Below are 13,853 nucleotides of genomic sequence, written 5' to 3'. Positions count from 1 at the left end.
TCAGGTGCTCTGGGACTCGTCATGAGACTCTTCTTCACGACAACCTATCATTAGTTCCACCTTGGCAAAATTAGGTGTCTACAATGATTTCCATGTTGAGTGGTCTACTGGGGAGGAATATGAGGTGCTGAGGTATGGAAAGGAGTATATTGTTAATTTAGTGCAATGGTGTTGTGGGTGTAGGAGTTGGGATTTGACTAGTATTCCATGCATACATGCGGTTGCTGCCATCTTCTACCAGAAGGAGAGTGTTGAAAAATTTGTCCACCCCTACTACCATATTGATGCCTTCCAGAGGATTTACAGAGAAATCATTCACCCTATATCGAGTACAAAGCAGTGGCCTCGAGTAGACATGGATCATGTCCATCCACCTCCAATGAGAAGGCCTCCAGGAAGGCCAAAGAAGTTGAGGAGGAGGGATGCAGATGAGCCCTGAAGAGTTGTGTGGTCAATTTGGACACAACACGGACACTTGTAAAGGGCCAATGAAAGAGAAAAGAAAGGCTGCTTCTAGAGGGACAACAACACCTAGTAGTAGCACCCCTACTTCCCTGAGTGTAGAACAACATAGAGGAAAAGAACCAGTTAACAGGGGTCGAGGTGGAAGAGGTAGTTGTTTTGTAGTAGGGGGTATCAAAGAGCAGGGACTATCAGTTCTTTAAAGGTGGAAGAGGTAGTAGTTTCTTTAGAACAATTGTTGTTGTTTGTTTCGTTAATGTTTTTTGTTTGAATGTTACATGTAGGCTGCTGTTGATATTGGAGGAAGAGGGGGAAGAGGTGGAGCAGAAGCTAGCAGAGGTGGAGGAAGAGGAGGAAGAGGTGGCGGAGGTGGACCCTTTGGGGTTGGTCTATAACAAGGGCACTTTTTCTCGTATCCAACTAGACAAGTAAGTCACAAACTTCGTAGTTGGTATCTCCCCTTCATATATGAATTATACTATGTCACCTAACTTCTTGTTGTTGGCACATGTGTAGTCACCTCGAAAATCTAGTGGAACACAAGGGGCTAGTACTTCGGGCGTGGGAAGTACTTCTGGTGCTCACTACAGTGGACCATATTTCGGGACTCAGCAATCTTCAGCTCCTGGTGGCAATTGATTTTTGGTGGTCTTCATGTGTGACACAGTTGGAGCTGCTTGCTTGGGATCAACTTTTGGTGCTTGTGGGATTTGGAGATGGTTGCTTTGGAGCTGCTTGCTTTGGTATTTTTTCAATGCTTTTGTTTCACAGTTGGTTTCTTTGAACAATGTCATTTGAACAATGTTTATTTTGAAGTATGTATAGAGTGGTCTTCATGCTTTTGGTTACACAGTGGGTTGTAACAAAACAATTTCAGGGTTTTTTTATCCTTTGGAAGTTTGGAGGGAATTAAACAGTTTGATGGTCTGTTCAGTTTGTAATATAATTGTTTTCACTAAATGTGGGTTGTAATGAATGTGGTTGTAATGAATGTTCAGTTTGTAAACAATTTCAGGGTTCTTTTATAATGCTTCTATTGGGTTATAATGAATGTGGTTCAATATTCAATATGGTTCAGTACTAGTTTAGTATATATGGTTCAATACTGGTTCGGTCCTGGTTCAATACTAGTTCAGTCATGGTTCATTATGGTTCAGTACTGGGTTGTAATGAATGTACCTCAATATGGTTCAGTACTGGTTCTTTTGTAATGCTTCTCTTGGTTCGGTTGTAATGCTTCTTTTGTAATGCCTCAATATGATTCAGTTGGTTAATCTGTAGGGAGGCATGAACAATATTTAACAACTAGTATTGAACCATATTTAACAACCAGTATTCAGAAATGAACCATTTAATAACCAGTACTGAACGTTATTTAACAACCAGTAGCCAACCAGTACCCAAATATGGATAGTATGGAGGCTTGAACAACAGAGATCTGACAGAATGGAGGCTTGAACAGTAGGTTCAATATGGTTTGAACAATGTCATGCGAACAATGAAATTTAGTTGGTGGTCTTCATGTTTAATAGAGTGGTTATGTTGGGTTGGGTTGTAATGAAATATAGTTGGTGGTCTTCATGTAGTGAATGTCTTTTGGAAGGGTTGTATTCAAACAGGTTGCAGGGCTGTATTGAATGTCCTTTGGAAGGGTTGTATCCAATATCCTTTGGTTGTATTCAAACAGGTTACAAGGTTGTCATGAAACTGCTCAATGAGTGCCTGGGTATGTAATGCACAGTACCCTATTCATTTACTAGGTCATGAAACTGCTCAATGAGTGTCTGGGTGTGTAATGCATAGTAAGTACTCAATAATGAGTAACAGGGTTGGGTACAAGTTGTTAGATCTATGTTCACTGTTCACTGTTCAATACTTGGGTAGTGCTTGTAATGTGAGTAAAGTTTTCAGATTCAGTTGATTTAACAAGTCAAAACACAAGGATGAAAGTACTGCAATGTGAGTTGAATTTTCAGAGTTACAACTGGACAACAAAGCAAAGGTCATAACCATTAAACAACTGAATTGCCATATACCCATTTCTTAAAATTCACATAGTTGCAACCTCAAACTAACATCAGATAGAAGAACAACAAATCAAAGGTCATAAACAGAACAATTGTAGACTAATAACATAACTTCCATTACTCAAAATTCACCACAATTGCCCCCTCAAATAGAACAATTGTAGCATAGTTACATCACTTCCATTTCAGATTTCTTACATAGAGCTAGATTACAAAATGTTCATAACATCACTACCATTTTCTTACATCCCACTACCATTCCCATTCCCATAAAGTACAACCACTAAGAAAACAGCAAAGAGGAGAGCTCCACCGCATGAAATTGCAAGTAAGGTCCGAGAAACTTTCTCCCTTCCATGATACATCGCAACTTCGGCCTCCAACCTTTCAACTTCCACCAACAATTTTTCCTATCCATAACCTTCGGTACAACAACCCTTCCTCGAAGACAAATTAGTGGATCGACCCATTCGAAGAAACCACACGCAGAATTCATCTGAGAAAAGGACAAGATCATTTAGGGCTAACCATAAATCATAGGCAAAACAACACCATTAACCACATTGCTCACCTCAAACCTAGAACAGAAGGTTCTTGGACCCAAGAACCTTCTACCGCAGTTATTGCTCGTCCATGACGTCTTGATGGGTGCTCGTTGTCCTGCCATGTTGTCATTGCGTAACTCGAAGATGAGTCAGTGGATGCCATCTACTTCGAAGGATGAAATACGAAGTTGAGGAAAATAGAAAACCCTAACCCTATTGTCAAGTAGAAATGCCAATCCCTATGTCTCACTCAAGGAAAGGCTAACCCTAACCCTCAATCATTTGGGAACGTTAGAATAACCCTAACCCTCAGCCCTGACCCTACTCAATCGACGGAGGTTAGAAAAATACTGATTTTCAAAAAACAAGGGAACGTTAGAAATCAAGTCTAGAATGAGTAGCTTAAACATAGGGACGAGGGTGTTTCCATCCTCAAAATATCAACCAAGATTATTTTGAGCCATTCCGTCGGGTTAAACCGACGGCCCGTTGACGAAGGGGGTCTCCTGAAATAAAAATGCAACTTCAGGGGGTGTACTTGTCGCGTTTTGAAAGTTAGGGTTAGAGTTGAATGTGTCAAAAAGTAGAGGGGGCGTAACTGTAATTTTCCCTAAATATTTTTCTCAAGATATTTATACCATTGATGGAACCATATATTATGATCGCACTAATCCTTGATGAATTTTTATTGCCATGAACAATTTCAAAAATTAAGTCAATTGCCACTTCATAGACTAATACTATCAAATAGTTGAAAACTCAAAAGACATGTATTGGATATCAAATAAACATTAGTCTACATAAGTATTCTAATACGTATACAAACTAAATCATGTATGTGTGTGTGTGTATAAGCATGTTTTTCCATTGTCATTCATCATTTTTCCAGGAAATATCTTTTTTGGAAAAAGTTTTCCTCTGATTAAATGACCACTACTAAAATGGTTTCCCCTTACTAATTAATTTTGCCGTTTTAAACTTTTTCACTACTAAATCGGTTTCCGACTACTTAATTCGGTTTTGCAACACTATTTCTCATTCGATGATTTATCTTGCCATTCATTCCAGGATTTATAGCATTTATTGCCCATAAGGACGGACGAAATCAGACTTGTTGCAGATTTTTTTCTTCCATATAAAAGCCTCTACCCATTCACAGTCCTTACCAATTTGGCACTATTTCATGCGTAGGTGCTGTATATATTCATCCCCTTCTCTTCCTTGGGCGAGCCATCTCTATTGTACTTGTTACTATTGTTTTACACTACAAGGGGTGGCCCAGGAAAGAAAAAAGGGGTGAATATATGATTTTTCCTTCGTTTTTGTTAAATATTAAAATAATGAGGAGAATGTTAGAGTATTTTCAAAATAAAAGTTCTTTTGAAAAGATTTTATAAAGAAAATTATATTTTATTTGTAAAGCGGGTGCTTTTTTAAAGAGGGGGAAAAGTGCTTCTGGGAGACCAAAACATAGTCCCATATTGGAAACAAGAAAAGTTGAAGAGGGGTATATAGAACTAGAAAAGTGCGTACTTCTCTCTCTCTCTCTCTCTCTCTCTCTCTCTCTCTCTCTTCTCTCTCTCTCTCTCTCTTCATTGCACAAATGGGTTTTGGCAAAGGGTGGACCAGTAGGATGGTTCTTTCACACACACGGCGTGGCCAATGGGGTGCACAACTCATCGTCGCAAGGAGTGATTGGAGCACTTAAATTTTTCAAGATTTGATCATAGCCGTTGGGACACGATTGGTGTAATTCAATGGTGATCCCGAGCTGGTGCGGTCCAAACTGAGGATCTCGCTCGGATGTATCCAACGGCCAGTGCTAGATTGGGTATTATCTGAAGCATCGGAGCACAGGCAACAGCTAGTGCTGGATCGGCTGTGATCTGGATCATCGGATCGCAAACAGTCACGTACCAACGATCAGAAGCCGGTCGGGTGTGATCTGGGCAATGGATTGGTAATCGGTCTCGATCTAGTAGCTATGGGGAGGACGGAGGTTTTACACAAACCAACTGTCACTCTAGTATTGATCTAGACCATGGAATCGCGTATGGGTGCGATCTAACAGTCAGATTTTAATCCAAACTGGAAAGGTTCCTTGTAGAGGTGTTTTTCAAAGGGAAAAGACATTGGAGGCTCTATAAATGGACTAGAAAACAACCATTTATAGTACATTACAAAAATCCAATTTTAGATTTCAAATTAGAGAGTTTCCAAAGCAAATTTCACTCAAAGCCTTTCTAAATTTGTTTTTCCTTCTCTTTATAAGTTTTCTCTGGCGTTCGGTTGTTCTGCGCAGAAGCAGACACTAGTATCTTGCATACTTGTTAAGCCAAGGGTGATTCAGAGTTTGTTGCCGTTTAGTGCAAAATGTAAACAAACAATTGGTGAAGAATTCACCGGGCTTCATTGCATCTTGGAGACGAGTTTGTGGTTTACCTTGCACATGATTGGTGGGGACAAATATCATCTTAAGGAAAGTGACTACGAGCCTTGAAGCAGCTCGACTATCGATTTCCATATTCCATCATCCCCACCATCAAATCTTTTCCCCAACAAAGATCATATAGAGATTTTAAAATAACTTAAATCACCTTAAATATGTATAAAATAATACTTCAAATTAAGGCTTCTTTGGAAGCTCTTAAATACAACATTTGTAAAACACTGTTGTGTGGACCCGTGATCCAAGGGATGCTGGAATAAATCCCCTCATCCTCTAGATCTCCACACGATGGAGAGCTCCAGCCAAGGCTCTCTCAAAACGGTGCCCCTCACAGCATGAGTGGCGATGTATGTGATACCCCTTAATTCGGAGACAAAGCCCAGAACGAAGACGAACCTGAAAATATAGAGTCGCCATCCATGGAACCAAAGATCTACTCTGTGCAATGGATAAATCCAGAGATAATTTGGTCCGTGCCTGACTACGAACAAGGAAGGTGTTAGGCACCCCATTCGCCCGAGCACACTCGATCTCTTATGCCATTTTTTACTAACTTTAATGAACTTTGGTCGAAAATCATGTGAAATGAGAATGGATATCCCCGAGAAAAACGTCTACCTAAGCATGCATGTCCCGGGAATGGATAAAGAAAGAATAAAATATCTAAGTCCTAATGAGAAGAGATATCAGAATTATCTGACATTGGAATAAACATTAGAATTATTCGGAAATGAATTCTAATGTTTATTCCAATGTCAGATAATTCTGATATCACTTCTCATTAGGACTTGAATGTTTTATTCTTTCTTTATCCATTCCCGGGACATGCATGCTTAGGTAGACATTTTTCTCGGGGATATCCGTTCTCATTTCATATGATTTTCGCCCAAAGTTCTTTAAAGTTAATAAAAATGGCATAAGAGACCGAGTGCGCTCGGGCGAATGGGGTGCCTAACACCGTCCTCATTCGTAATCAGGCACGGACCCAATTATCTCTGGATTTATCCATTGTACAAAGTAGATTTTTGGTTCCATGGCTGTATTCTATGGGTGCGACTCTTCATTTTCAGGTACGTCTTGATTCCGGGCTTTGACACTGAATCGAGGGGTATCTCATACATCGCCACTCATGCTGTGAGGGCAGCATTTCAAGAGAGCCTTGGCAGACCTCTCCATCGTGTAGAGATCGAGAGGCCCCTTCGGGTTCAACCTCGAGGTCGCGGGTCCAAGGCTGATATAAATTCCCTCTTTAATAGTCATGATATTATAGTCCCATATATTTTGTTAACAAACTAGGGTTCATGTAATGTAACATTTGTGACAAGTAAAAGCATGTCACGCTTATCATAGATAGGTGAGAAGTTACACCACCTTCTGTGTACTCTTATAATTTTTTTTTTCTTTTGCTTTATTGAGGCATCATCCAATTTAGGGAAATGATATCTGCGCTCCAATGTTTTGATATTTCCGGTCAAGTCTCTTGTCTTTTAGTTATTAAAGGATTGTCAAAAGGTTATTGTGGTTCCCAAAAGTTCTCACAAGCCTTGTAAATACTAAAAGACAAGAAACTTGAGCGTCCCCCAATTTATTAGAAGGGATTTGACAGCCACTTTCGCGGAAAGCCATTTCGAGTTAAATGAGTGCCTAAGACAAAATCTGTCAAAAAAGTCAACATATATAGCTGTCATCACATGCAAAAGCCGGGCGTGAAATGGCTTTCTGCGAAAGTGGCTAGCAACTCCCTGAGAAATTATATGATGCCCGACCGTCAAGTCACGGGATGGTGGTACTTCAAAAGTACCACCCTTGATATTTGATCCAACAACAGCCTCTTAAAAAGTGTGTAGCTGTTGGATCAAATATCAAGGGGGTACTGTTTTGACGGTACTTGACCGTCGGCCACCATATAAAAACTCGCAACTCCCTTATTATAAGTATCTTTTAAGGAAGTCAACTGACTAAAGACTTTGGTCACTCACAAGAGCATAAATATATTCCCTGTGTGATGGTACTAAAAAATTGAATTAGAGTAAATAAATAGGATTATGTGGTTGGTAATGATGGATCTAGGTTAAGCTTGTCCTCAAAATGAAAGAAAATCAAACCTTTTGGTGTAGACATCCCATCTTTCTATCTTCTAACAACTTATAATGATGATCATGTTTATGTCTTTTAGAGGTAATTAAATATAATAGATTGATAGAAAATCAAGGGGGGTGGTTGGAAAAAGCTTTGATTAGAATGCCTAATGATGATAGGATTAAATATCATATCTAGTGGTTGACAATAGGGTTTGAGATTAAAAACCTAAGTGGTCTACTTTAGTGTTAAGTTATTAGTCGACCTAATTAAGTTAGACCAATCATTCATACGATCCATAACTAGATCCATTTTACATTTGTCAGATTGAAAACTTTTGACATGATAGATTTGCTTAATCTTTTTTTCTGCTGCTGCTGCTGCTGTTGGGATGCGTGGGTGTCTGTGTGTTGGAAAAAGGGGGGGGGGATGGAATTACGTTACAGTGGAGGGGAAAACCTCCAAGTTCGAGATCGTCGGAAATAAATATGAGATACAAACACAGGTCAAAGAGGAAGATGATAAAAATCTCTATATTCACCTTATTAACTCCATCTCTGGAAAGCTGATCCGCCTCAGTTTCCTTAAGCGACGGATGGGTTGAAATTGGACAGGATGGGCATCTACATGGTCATGAATCTCATACGTCAACTCTGCGAATCTCCAAGAGTGGAAGCGATGCCATCCACCTATCTAATAACATTTAAGGAGTCACCCTCCACTATTAGCTTGTCCAAGATGTTATCATCAGTCATCCTAATGCCCTATATAATCGATCTAACCTTTGCCTCATTAGAGTCCTTCACCCCAATGGTATCGGAATACGCCAATCTATTCTCTCCATCTTAAACTCTAAGAAGGCCTCCACGCCTGCCAGTCCAGGGTAACCAAGGCCTTTTTCATATCTTTGAAGTCCTCCCACTCTTGTCGACCCAGGATTACTTATGCTTGACCCGTCAAAATTTAGCTTGAGCCAACCTGTGTCATGTGGCACCCGTCAAAATTTAGCTTGAGCCAACTTGTGTAAGATGGTACACTCTCTTCAATTTATAATTTTATAATTATCTGTTTAATGTTATTGTAATTATCACAAAGCTACCAACTTCAAATAAGTGATAAAGAGGCATGTTATCACAAAAATATGAGTGACAGAATCATTTTTTCCTTGAATGTACAGAAACCCGTTACAAGTTTTCATAGATATAACAGTAACTAGAGAGAGTTTTTTCATAAACGGAAGTAGAAAACCAATTGGGAGACTTTGAATTGAAGTAGAAAGTGTTTGGAATTCCCAGAGCTGAGTAACCAAAATTTAAATTCATAATATGTTACAAATGGTATGTTTCTAGCCTTTTTATAGACCTCGTCTCTTTCCTGTTTGACATGCACCATTCCACGGCACTTGATCACTACAGGGGGACTTATCTAACCATTAGATCAACTAACTCTTGGCTTATGTAAAACCTCTGTGCTCCCTGAAACCGTTTTATCGCCACACGATCCTACACTCCTCATAGAACTTGACCGAGCACTAGCCATTGGAGCCCATCCGACCGATCGGGTGAACCGATGGCCCAACTGATTGACCAAGATCACCCAATCGGTCCTACGGGCCAGCTCGAATCTAGAAAAAATTAAGCGCTAGCTCCAATTGCTCCTCCCGACGAAGAGCGTCCTATAGCCCACACAGCGCGTGCGCGGAAGGTGCAAAGCACCGTCCCGTGGGTCCACCATTGGCCAAAACCCATTTGTGCACCAAAGGCAGAGAGAAAAGTAGAACAGAGTATATTAACCCATATCTACCTTTTTTAGTTTCTAATGTGGGACTAAAAGTATGGTTCACACAACGGCTCTACTTCAAAACACATTCTCCAAAATAAAAAGGTTTTTTATTTCACAAGGTATTTCACATAGAATCTTTATTTTGAAAACATCTAACACTTGTAATCCATTCCTATTGTTCTAATAAATTGTTAGCTTTTCTCAGACAAAAAAGTGAACCATAGAAGCCTGCCAAGTTGAGATCATATGAAGTTTCAAATCACACTCCTTAACTGAAACTAAATATATTTATCGATTAGACGGGCTTTATCTTGACTTAAGCTTTCTCATGACTTACATAGCTGTTTTTTCCCTGGTCAATTGTACTGATTTCAAGATGAGTGGCGAGACTCGTAAAGTGTCATAAAACTGGGGCCCGTAAGTGCCTTAATGAGACAGACTTAAACGAAGCAGGTCAAATGAGAATGAGAAAATCGAAACTTAAAAAGATTTAAAGGCGGGCTGGGTTAGGATGGTCAACCCTAACCCAGCCCGCCTTTAAATCTCTTAACCCAAACCCAACCCATCTAACCCGAAATCGGGTCAGGTTGAGTCGGGTTGGTTCGGGTTCACCTTGGGCTAAATAGAAAAATAAAATAACCCAAAGAAAATCAAGAAAAAATTAGAGGGCGAAGTCGGGTTCGGGTTGGGTCGGGTTGCTAGGGCCTCGACTCTAGCCCAACCCGAAATTAAATTGGGTTGCCTTTTCCCAACCCAACCTGAGGATATGCCAACCCAACCCGAGCCAAAATCGGGTTGAGCCCGACCCAAGTTGCACCCCTACTCTTGATAAACTCATTTGCAAAGAGATAAGAACCCTAGAAGATGGTGTCTGGTAACTAATTAATGATATAACTCATACAGATCAAGAGAATCAACAAGATCCCACCTACAAGCAAATTTTGGCCCTTGGATTGCCATACAATGTAGCAATTCAAGAGCCAAGGGCCTCGGATTGATATCCGAAATTGTCTGATTGACCATAGGCCCCATCAAACAGAATAATCAAGATAAATCAAAGGGTCCTACTCCAATAACCAGGCGAAATCAAGAGCTGAAGGACCATGGTCAAAATAAATTGGAGAACGATCAAGATGAATTGGAGAGATCATGAAAATTCAAAAGAAAATGAGCTTCATTAGGTAAAAGATAGTTTCAACAAGGCATCTACAAATCAAATTGGCCCAAACCAACAGTGCACATGAAAGCAGATTCACGAGAAACTAATTAGTTTACCCATGATATAACTCAATCACGGGTAAACTAAGTGTTACTTTAGCCAGCTCATGACTAAATATTCTTATGTTTTAACTAAGGATCAACCCGAATAGCATCATCAACAATAAATATAACACTACAACTCCCTTTTGCAAATTACACCTTAATCCCTTAGATTTTAAAAAGGAAATTCACCTAAGAATCATTAGAATAATTCTAAATTTTCTAATCTCAATTAGTCATTAATGCTCCAAATTAGCCACCTTAAAGTCAATTAGCGTAGCCTAACCCTAGGATGCCTACCCATTAAGCATAAGCATAAACTCAACTCTTAAAAATGCTCCATTGAAGTTCCATTAATCTGAAACGAAAAAAAATTAAGCTCAATTTTTATGTTCCATTTATTCTCATCTCTAATCATCTTTGGGCTTCCTCCACGATAACACCTCTCTCCGATAGCAAGAATTGCTTATTCAATCCCTGCTAGGACGTTTTATTTTTCTTTTACTTTTTGCTTTTCTAATTGCAGTGATGCCTGCAGAATTTGTTTTAGGGGTTTCTATTTTCTTAGTAGAAATTCTATATTATATATGTATGTATATATGGAATTGCTAGCGTCCATCACAAAAGGGTTTTTTCGCAGCTGGTCTGTCGCACATCAGACCAGCCACCTCGTTAAACAAGACAACAGCTTTTGTCTCCACTGATGAGGTGGCATGTCTGACGTGCAACAGACCAGCCGCGGAAAGCCTCTTGCGATGGAGCTTAGCTAATCCCATGTATATATACCTTGGGTGTTGCAACATGCTGTATAATCGCTTAGGCACCCACGTCTAAGAGGCCAGAAGTTTCATCCTACACAAACCATGATGGTGCACTATGTCATTCGTGAGAGCAATGGTGCATCACGAATCACATGGTTTGTCGTGCTAGAGTCAGTGTTGGGAATGTTGCCTTGTTTCCTATGGGACGTTTCCTTCTGGAAAAACATTGATAAAAGAGACATCTCTCATACCACCAACTATTGTTGCGTAAGAGGGTGTCAGTAAACTCTTAGGCCAGAGAAAGAGGGAGAAGTGAGAGAAAAAGAAAAGAGAGAAATAGAGTTTTTTCTTGGGTGCTTCTTAGGGTTTCTTCTTTTGTCACTCTTTGTATATGATCTTGGGTGAGAGAAGCAAGGAAAGGGTTGCGGGTTTGTGGCTTTCGGTTAATCCATTGTAATCCTTGTATATTGTTTTTCTCATAGTGGAAGATCATGTTCTTACCCGAGGATGTAGGCTTAGCCAAACCACGTAAAATCTCAGTGTTCATCTTATGCCTTGTTTTTATTTTTACTTTTCTGTTCATTTGTGCACTATTGAATCGGATTTGCCTGGCAGAGTTTCTCAACAAGTGGTATCAGATTTGTGGTTGGAGCAATCGTTGTCACGTGTCTGGCCTATGGCTCCAGGGGCATGACACTAAGCCTTCGTTTATAGAAAATAAAAAAAATATGAAGGTATCCTTTCAAATGAAAGTACCCTTTCAGTCGACACAAGTGTCTTTTGAGTGGAAATACCATTTCAGAAAAAGAAGTCTCTTCATAGAAACTCATTTTTCTATTTAAAAAATAAAATATTTTAAAAAATCCAACACAAGTGACTGCATTCCTTGACACCATCAATACAAAAATCCATCCTTTTATGCGTCGGTGCATAATATATGCATGCATAGAAAATAACCAGGCTTTGATACAATTACAAGAAGAAGCAAACATAAAGAAAATTGTAAAACGCTTGGAGCCTTTTTCTTTATACGATAGAGGTGAGAATTACCCTCAAGAAGTCATCTTACCGTTTTATGCCAAGTTCAGCTTCCTTATAATTCGACTTCACACACATCCAGTAAAAGTGCCCTGGTAACAGCAATTCTTTCTGGGTTCTGGCTTCTCACTACATTTTGTCTCTTTGAGGACAGTGACCAGACTCTGATACTATTACAACAAGAAGCAAACATGAAAAAAAATGGTTGAAAGTTTGTGGCCTTTTGCTGTAGACAGTGGAAGTAAGAATGACCCTCAAAAAATCATCTTACTATTCCACATGGAGAAGGAACAAAGAGGATCTCTCTTTGTAAAGTATGAAGCTGGACCATGATTACAGACTGAAAAAACCATATTCTAATGCTAAGATTAGCTGTTTTTAAGTCTATAAGTCATGTACTCTATAGAGATCAACTTCTCATATGAGTGGTTATATTGACTAACAAGCCACATGTTAGATAAAAGATCTTTCCATGTCTAATAGACCTGTTACTTGGATTTTGCATCTGTTGTCCGATGTTCAGGGGAGGCTGCATTTGACTTCTGAGTTTTCAACAGTGATAATGACGAAGACAATGACTTGTTTAGACTGAAAGCGATACTGAAGCCAAGAAGTAAGAGAGAGAGTTGTCAGGTTGCCCCAACAGCCAAACTCCAGAGGACCATATGAGAGAAACCCATACCTCCGTAATTGTCTACTTTGGACAAGAAACAAAATCAACAGTGGGCGAGCCTTGATAACCTTTGATTGTGAGTGATAGCCCGTTTGATTTGGTGCTTCAGGTCCCCACTTTTGATGTAGGTGCATCTACGTCTTTCGAAGGCGGAGATCTTCAAACCCTTGATCAGGCCGATTTGGACAATCGGATCCACCTTCAGATGATACGGATCGACAATTAGCTTCGAGATTATTCCAGATCATGTCTTCCAGAAGCCGATCATCCATAAATTGGAAGGGATCAGAGAAAAACCAAATCAACAGTCCTTGTTCACCAAGGATCTACCAATATTAGATTATTTTAGTTTGCTTTAGTTAGAATTTTCCTATTGGCCGAGATAGCCTTTCTTTCAGTTAAATTATGATATTTAAGATGGTTTTCTTATTAGATGAATTCTAATTAAGTTGGTCGTTCAAGTTAGCTAAAATTTAGGAAAAGTTAGTTGTTTTACAAGATTTTTTGCCAGAGTTGAAAGTCGAAAAGTTTAGGATTAGTTTAGTCATTTTGTTTTTTATTTTCCTTTTTTTACTAGGATTAGAATTAGGTCATGCAAAGCCAATAAAATAAGCATGATGTAAACGAATTTACTTGGCATTTTTGAATGAATGAAATAAAAGTATGATTTAGTCCCGTCCCGTCCCACTGATTGAAGTTCGTCAAAAACCAGTCCCACCGGATAAAAGCCTTGGATTTGCCGATCATAGCTAGCCACCTGTTGCTTGTTGTTGCCAC

The sequence above is a fragment of the Tasmannia lanceolata genome, unplaced genomic scaffold, assembly GCF_043159265.1.
Source record: "Tasmannia lanceolata isolate RefF3 unplaced genomic scaffold, GAP_Taslan_0.1 ptg000003l, whole genome shotgun sequence".
Classification (NCBI taxonomy): Eukaryota; Viridiplantae; Streptophyta; class Magnoliopsida; order Canellales; family Winteraceae; genus Tasmannia; species Tasmannia lanceolata.
Note: the sequence above shows the minus strand (reverse complement) of the source record.